The 9,283-nt window shown below is 36.9% G+C and overlaps 1 long non-coding RNA gene across 1 annotated transcript; it reads left to right on the forward strand.

Annotated features, from left to right (window-relative positions):
- The first annotated feature begins 1,389 nt into the window (after nt 1–1,389).
- Nucleotides 1,390–7,731, forward strand: LOC118763499. The gene is made up of 2 exons (XR_004999258.1): nt 1,390–1,491; nt 7,547–7,731. It is a non-coding gene; the product is annotated as an uncharacterized LOC118763499 (long non-coding RNA).
- Nucleotides 7,732–9,283: the final 1,552 nt, after the last annotated feature.

The following is a 9,283-nucleotide window of genomic DNA, read 5'->3' on the forward strand; positions in this document are numbered from 1 at the left end:
CGAACCACATGGTTCCGGGTTCAGTCCCACTGCGTGGCACCTTGGGCAAGTGTCTTCTACTATAACCTCGGGCCGACCAAAGACTTGTGAGTGGATTTGGTAGACGGAAACTAAAAGAAGCCTGTCGTATATATGTGTATTATATATATATATATATATATATATATATATATATATATATATATATATATATATATATATATATATATATATATGCGTGTATGTCTGTGTGTCTGTATTTGTCCCCCTAGCATTGCTTGACAACCGATGCTGGTGTGTTTATGTCCCCGTCACTTAGTGGTTCTGCAAAAGAGACCGATAGAATAAGTACTGGGCTTACAAAGAATAAGTCCCATGGTCGAGTTGCTCGATTAAAGGCAGTGCTCCAGCATGGCCGCAGTCAAATGACTGAAACAAGTAAAAGAGTAAAAGAGTAAGAGAAGTAGTTTTAATTCGGATATTAACATGGAATACAAAATACAGATTACAGAATAAAGTATACAAGGTTATGTAATAATCTTAACTTGCCACCGTTTTCGAGTGCACCATGGTTATGCCGCAACTATGTCCATACGTAATAGATGCGAATGATTTGTTAGATTAAATGAGGCTACCCTCTTTGGAAGAAGAATAGCAAAGTCGTATGCCAAAACAGTTTGTACAAATATAAAGGTTTATAGAGTTCATAAAGGTTTATAGAATTGGGGAGCAAGTAAAGTGTTCGGGGGGGAAAAGGAATGGTTAGAGAGGTGGGATGGTTAAAGAGAAAACAGCAGGCAGGGGATATCACTTGAAAATCAAAGAGAGCGTAGATAAAGTCTATTGTGCTAGACTCTAAAGTCTATTGTGCTAGAGTTATAGGAAGTTAGTACAGAACAGCGGAAAGGCAAGTAGTAAAAATCAGAATGGAGATAGCAAGATATAAAGGAAGAGAGTCAGGCGCATTAATAAGAGATGGGGTTGGAGTGGGAGACTATGGGACAAGAGGCTAGTTTATACAGTGAAAATTATGTAGTGTAAGATTTGTACTATTTATGACGCCACACATAAGTAGTCGATTTAGTAGAGTGGCCTCATCGTTGCGCAATACAGTGTGGTGTGATTGACAAACGTGCTGACCTGCAGTGTAGGTGCTTCCGCTACAAAGAATGGACCAGGTCAGGTTATAGGGTATTCCCTCGTCCATGGCGGTAGATTGTTTCGTGGTGCTCAGGTGTGCAAGGTAGAGTCGATTAAAACCAATCGTACTTCCAAAGTACGTGTGTGCGTAGTGTGGTGCCTATACATTTATACACAACATTATAGCGTAAGCAATTACCATGTTATGGACAATTTGGGGTACTCTGTGCTTACAAATTATCTTATACAAGGTAAACTATGGTGTCTTATACGTTCAGTGGCAGTCAGCACTATCATCAGTCTTATAGGTGGGAATAGGCTTGCTGACGTCACCGTTACCAATGTGGAAAGAGTTAACGCTTTTACGATGAGGTAAGTTTGTCTTGTATCTTATATTCCATTTAAATTTCCTTGTGTTTATCGGCTTCCATGTTTTTCTTTCGCTCTCTTTATAGAGATATACACACATGCCAGCGCACACATACACACAAATATTTATCGTTGATGTCATAAAATTTTATAGACTTTTGTGAGAAATAATCATTTTTGAAATAATGCTTCTTGAAGTACATTACATACAGCTATAAATAATAGCATGCAAATATTGGATTGAAAAACTCTTTTCAATAGAAGAAAACAGAAAGCTGCCTTCAACATTTTCTATTCAAAAGGTTTTTCAACCCAATATTTAGTATTATTTATAGCAGTATGTGATTTACTTCGAGAACCACTATTCTACAATATATATATATGTTTTTTGCAGGTGTGTGTGTGTGTGTGTGTATATGCACATAAGTATCTACCTACCTACCTATCTATCTATCTATCTATCTATCTATCTATCTATCTATCTATCTATCTATCTATCTATCTATCTATCTATCTATCTATCTATCTATCTATCTATCTATCTATCTATCTATCTCTCTATCTATCTACCTATATACCTACCTACTTACCTACCTACTTACCTACCTACCTACCTACCTACCTACCTATCTATCTATCTATCTATCTATCTATCTATCTATCTATCTATCTATCTATCTATCTATCTATCTTTCTACCTACCTACCTACCTATCTATCTATCTATCTATCTATCTATCTATCTATCTATCTATCTATCTATCTATCTATCTATCTATCTATCTATCTATCTATCTATCTATCTATCTATATATCTATCTATGTGTGTGTGTGCGCGCGTGCGCGAGTGTGCAAAAATCTGTGCCGCCTGTACCAATGAATTACATAGTTCATGATGTCAGGGGCCATATTTCGGTGAATGTCTCTGACTATTGAAAGACATCTGCGTTTCAAAGTTATTTCATGCTTGGCTGAACAGTTTGTTTTCCGTATAAAGGAAACTCTGTGATTAAAATTTTTATGGGAAGAATTTCTCAACAGACGTTTTTTACTTCGCCAAATATTTTGTTATTCATCAGGACTTCTGCTGAACTTGAGAAAGATGGATGGCATAGATAAATCTCCTCGGTAGTTTTCGATGGAAACAATTACTTTAGTCTACTATATATATATATATAATATATATATATATTATATATATATATATATGCGTGTGTGTGTGTGTGTAGCAGAGTTGACTGTGCTGAGAGATAGAGAAAGATAAAGCTAAGGTGATGGATGGAGTATATGGGTGGGTGAGAGAAAGAATGAATGTATCAAGTTAAGGAACGTCGCTCCTATCATCAACATCATCTGCGACCCTTCCTTTCTCTTTCTCCTAATCTACATCATCACCAGCTTCGCCATAGTCATCGTCAGCATCAGCTTATTGTCAATTGAATTAATTCTCGCATTTAACTTTTATATTTGGTAAATTATGCCAATAAGCTTTATAAAGCAATGATGGTCCTTGTAAATTTTTTTTATGCAAATCGAATAGAGATAAAGTTTAATATAGTTCAGTTTTTATTCCCTGATTTAGTCTGTGTCATCTTTTACACTGTCTTCAGTCATTGGATAACTACCATATTGGAGCAAAATCTGTTATGTTTCCTTTTAACTATTCAGCAGTACGCGGTACACACATTACCCGTCTCCAATAAGCCAAGAATTTGTAGATAGTTATTTCGTTTTAATGTTATACCATTACACATATACATATAACACACGTATGCGACGGACTTTAACACCATTTTCATGTACCAGGTTTAATTGTAGAGGCTATGATAGTAAAACATTTGCACCAAGATTTCGACCAATGAATTCAAACTGGGAAGCTCGTGATTGTGAAGCAAACAACTTTACCACACAGATATGCTTGCATTTTCCGTATAGATATTATCTTCTATGAATTATCAAAAAATATTGTAGTATTATTATATCAATATAATACTCTATAGATACTAAGGCACCTCGTGTGGATGTAATATTCTTGAATGCGATGCTATCTTTTATCGATATTAAGATATCTTGTTTCTATATTATTATATTTGTTAAGGATGTATGCATATACTAGTGAAGGCACAAACGTAACAATAGTCTTATTACAGGTAGAATTTGCTTTTATGTAATATGTACTAAAAGCACGTTTCAAATTTTTGCATCATATTCTTGTGTAGGATTTAATGAATGACAGTGAACATAGAAAGTATGATATACATACTTATGTCTTTCTTCTACACTAATGCTAACAGAGGCACACATGTACACGTATACACAGACACACACAAACACACACATATCCACACACTCAGACACGAACAGACATATGCATATATAAATGTGTGTGGTTGTGCGAGTGCATCTATCTATCTATCTATCTATCTATCTATCTATCTATCTATCTATCTATCTATCTATCTATCTATCTATCTATCTATCTATCTATCTGCTTGTATGTATATACACACACACGCACAATTATTCATACATACAGTCATACGTACATGCATACATACATACATACATACATACATACATACATACATACATACATACATACATACATATAATGTAACATATATATATATATATATATATATATATATTATATATATATATATTATATATATATTACTGTAGTGTGTGCCTCTGAATGTGCTAAGAAGATAACATCTATGCATAATAAAGTGCAATAATCGCTGTGCGTTTAAAATGTATAATTTAATAACTACGCGACACTGGTTTCGAAACCATCCTACTGTTTGGAATTTTGGGGATGTGTTTTTATTACGATAGCTATGACGAATATATTTCTAATGAGATTTAGGAGAGGGAAACCCTGGTGCACCGCACACACATGTATGTTTACATATGAAGCCCATACGGACAATGTGTTTTGGGCTAAGTTCGACAATTTGCATAAAAGGAAATGGAAACGATATCCCATTCAAAAACATATGATTGGGATATAACAGTTTACTCAAAATAGCCCTCAATTTCCACCACGGCTGCAGGAAGGCTCAGGAACCTGGCACTTACGTTCTTTATTATGTCTGCGGGAAGATTTTTGAGCACCTCCTTGTTCTTAGCTACTGCCAGCTTGGTAGTGACGACTATGACTTCGAGACACAGTCGTAACTAATCGTTCGCCACTTCACCCTCCGTCATCCGAACCAACTTCTCCTGTGTCTGATCTGTTGATCGTACATCGAGAGCAGGAATTTATTTTCTCTCCCCATTTCTCAGTCCCTCATGCTCTCAATTCTTCAGCTCTCTTCAATTAAACCCACTTTTACCCACATTTACATACATCTCCCACATTCCACTGCCCCTCCACGTCTACCAACCCTCACGCACCTTCCCTACCATTTTATACACACTACCTACATCACACACACCTTTATTTCCCAACAGCATATGCACACACACACACACATGCAAAAACACACACCTTCCCACTCGACACATGCTAGCACTCACACTCCCACTTCTCCACCCCACCCCCACACAGTAGCATGTATATAGTGACACACCCACATCTCCCAACCTCTCCCTCCTGCCACCCCTATTCCACCTGGCACATTCATCCCGGTCGACCCACATACACCTCCTACAACACATACATACACCAGATAGCTTCACACGCATACACAATATATGCACACGCATATCAGTTTCATACATGCACACAATATCCAACAGCCCCATATATATATACATACACTAATTGATGACTGTGTTACGCACACTTGCTTGTATACGTATACGTACATAAACATACACATTATTCACTCATAAAAACACATAATATACACGCACACAACCGTGTCACACGTAGCAAAAAAAATGTACCGTGGATGCACTATTTTGAAAACGCCATATACACCGACCAATTGACAACTGGGATACGCACACTCCTTCACAGACATGCACATACATAAACACACACACTATTCACTCATAAACACACGGAATACACACGCACATAGCAGTATCACACGCAGCGAACGAATGTACTCCGGATGCAGTACTTGGAAACACCTAATTTCTAAATATTCTAGCATATTCCATTCCATCTCAGAATCTCGCAGTACGCAACAGTTTTGTGGAACATCGGCTGAAGACAGTTGCTGTATATGATCTCACATAGAAAACTAAGTGTGTTGGTCATGCACTATCGGTGATACTGTTTGAACCATTATCACTTAAAACAACATTCTGATATCGGGAGCAGGAAGCTACAAATAGGTAGTGGCGGATTTTAAGTTAAAATCCAGAATCCGGAGGAAACTGGTAATCGATTTTGTTGGCAAGAATAAATACTCGCCTCACAGCAGTCGAAATTTAACTCTTCTATGACTTTAAGGGCAATTGTCATCCTATGCACCATAGTCTTTATCAATCAATTTTCAGTGAACGTTGTGCGCATGATCAGATATAAACAACTTTTCTTTAGATACAATAATTTCTGGGATTGAAATTGTGTAGTCAGCAGGACTAGTTTAATCAGATTTCAACAGAAATTGTGTAGGCCTTTTAAATTCACTATAACCAAAGGTTTAAAATTGGACAAATCGAGCATGTAGTTTGATCGATCACTGCTGCAATGACAGATCTTGGTTCAATGCTGTACCACAGAACATATCGCTAATATATATTTTCTAACAATCTAATCGCGACACCATCACCGGTTCTGACACTGTTATTCTATATATCGCTGGCAGAGGGGATGAATCATTACTATCTCTAACGACTGAGTGTCCATCACTGACAAAACGAAGGACGGTCGAAATCACATGATCTGGAGGTTTCGGCGCTGGAGGTGACAATTGTTTATTTTCTCGCTAGCGATATAAACAAGAGTGTATTTGGCACCAAAAGTCAGTATGAGAGTTTTTGTGGTGGTATCTACTGCAGTATAATTTGTTCTTACAGAACATCCGCGTTTATGTGAGGATAAAATATTACCTCCCCTTATTTTTAGAGTTTTAGCCAGGGCTAAACAATTTGTCTTTATAAACAATATCTTGTAAAATCAAAAAAGAGACAGCAGTTGGAGTAGTTTCTAGCCTATATAGGGATTTCAACGGCTACTCTATACCCTCTTTATCTGTCTACGTGACACTGATTATGAGAGCACTATTAGTGAGGGGTTAAGAACAGTGGATACACAATTTTCACATATAACACATTCATGACAGCTAGTTTCGATCAGTAACTTGTTCCTACGTTAAGAGTGCTTTGTTCCTCCTAATTTTAAAGAAAATTGAAATGAGAACTTAGGATTTCAGTTGGTCAGGCGAAAAATCTTAAACTTTTTATTATACCTGACTTCTGAGAATATTGTTGTGTACACAAGAATGAGATGAAGAGACAGAAATTGTTAGAGGAATGTACTTATGTGTGAGAAACAGAATGCGGGAGAGAGAGAAAGAGAGAGGGAGAGAGAGAGAGAGAGTCAGAGGGGAAGGAGAAATGAGAGCGTGAGAGAGAAAGAGAAATACAGTGATATAGTTCAAGATGAAGAGAGGTATAGAGTGTGAAATATATGTAAGTAAGATATATAGTGGGAAAGACAGATACAGGAAAAACTAATACAGACAAACATAGAAACAAATATATGCAGAGAAAAATATGAGAATAGAGAAGAAAAAGACGAAGAGGCAAATGAGAGGAGAAGAAGAAAGATAGAATTGAAAGAGAAAAAAGAGAGAAATAGAACGAGGCTGGAAGATAAAGTGTGATAAAGAATGAAGGCAGAACAGAAGACAGAAGAAAGTGAAGGAGGGCGTGTGAGTGGGATAGAGTGATATTCGGAGGGACGGAGAAGAAAAAGAGAGTAAGACAGGGTGAGAGAGGAAGAGAGAAAGAGAGAGAGAGAAGGAGAGAGAAAATGACTGTTTCCTAGTTTCTAATATATTTATGATAATCAGTTGCAACAATAAAAGAAATAATTAGTTGTTTCTTTCATTAAAAATCTTCAAGATTTCCAAATTAAAGCATTCAATTAATTTCAGGCAGCTGAGGTGTTGAAATAGTGGCATCAAAACACAGGATCCCCGAAGGACTTCATAAAGACACACACGAGACAAAATGACGGAACAAGAAATGCAGAAAGGCCAGAAGGTCAACAACCACAGCAACCATGATGATAAGGACCATAAAATCCAGAAATAAGAAACAAAATAACTTGCATTTGTTATTGGATTGTCTGTAATTTTCTTCTTCTTCTTCTTCTTCTTCTTCTTCTTCTTCTTCTTCTTCTTCTTCTTCTTCTTCTTCTTCTTCTCTTCTTCTTCTTCTTCTTCTTCTTCTTCTTCTTCGTTACATTAGGATCTTCTTTCAATTCTGTTTTCATTTCTTGCTGTGTGTCTTCCTGACACCTAGGGCAGGAAGCCTCGACTTCCTTGAGCTCTGGACAGGTAAAGATGATCTGTGTCTGCTTTGGGTGGTGCATCTTATTGCAAGTCAGCAGCTTACGGATTTTCCTGTCAATCTTCCTTCCTTCGCTCATATTCCAGTTCAACACTTTGAAACTGCAAATAAAAACCGGAACTGCTAAAGAATTTATAGCTAACACCTAGTTACGGGCATTTAACTCGGATTTTAGGACTGCTCGAACTGTCCTGTGACATTCCTACCTGATCTTCTCTTCCATGCTTGCGCTATTATTATTATTATTATTATTATTATTATTATTATTATTATTATTATTATTATTATATTATTATTATTATTATTATTATTATTATCATTATTATTATTATTATTATTATTATTATTATTATTATTATTATTGAATGAGAGATCAGTGCTTGTCATCAAAGCGGCACTGGGGTAAAATATACGTAGCCCAGTATACCCATCCTGACTACCCGTCTGATAAGGGTACAGCAGAAAGTGAAATTAAAAGTGTTATGACGAACGTTATCCAAGAACTACCCGTGAAGGCACATGATATAAGAATGAAAGTTTAGGTGATGAGTATATTACGAAAATAAAAGAAGCTTTAAAAAATAAATACAATAAAAAATCAGATGCCAGTAGTTTTTTCAATTTGCTATGGTACTCTGATGTATGCTCAAAGAGTGGTGGTTCCACCTACATGACAAAAAGGTGCATTGCAACATTTTCACAGCGGACATCCAGGAATGGCAAAGATGAGGGCTCTGATGAAGGGTTATGTCTACTGGCCGTCCATGGACCGAGGTTGCGCGCTCGCGGATAAAGCTCCGCCGTTAAAACATCAATCGTGGCCAGAGACGGAGAACCCATGGTCTAGGTTACCCATTGACTATGCCGGACCGGTAAACGGTACTTACTACCTAATCGTTGCAGATAGCTGTACTAAGTGACTGGAGGTTTGAAGGAGCTATAGACCAACCTCTAAGACAACTATAAAGTTCTTATACGAATTCTTTGCGCGATACGGTGTCGCTGACACGCTAGTTTCAAATAAATGCAGTTCTCTGGATATGAATTCAAGAACTTCTGCAAAAGGCATGCGATAAAGCATATTTTCACTCTCCATCCTACCACCGAGGCCAAACAGGCAGGTAGAAAAATTTGTGGACACCTCTAAAAGAGCGTTATGGAAAGCGAAGATTGAATTAAGTAACGACGAAGCACTGACAAAATTCCTAAGAATATACAGAGTGACCCCCAATACAAGTACAAATTCAGGAAAGTCTGCAGCAGAAGTGATGTTTGCAAGAAGAATAAAATCCATTTTTGATAAGCTATTACCAGAGGAA

The sequence above is a fragment of the Octopus sinensis genome, linkage group LG5 (genome assembly GCF_006345805.1).
Source record: "Octopus sinensis linkage group LG5, ASM634580v1, whole genome shotgun sequence".
Lineage (NCBI taxonomy): Eukaryota > Metazoa > Mollusca > Cephalopoda > Octopoda > Octopodidae > Octopus > Octopus sinensis.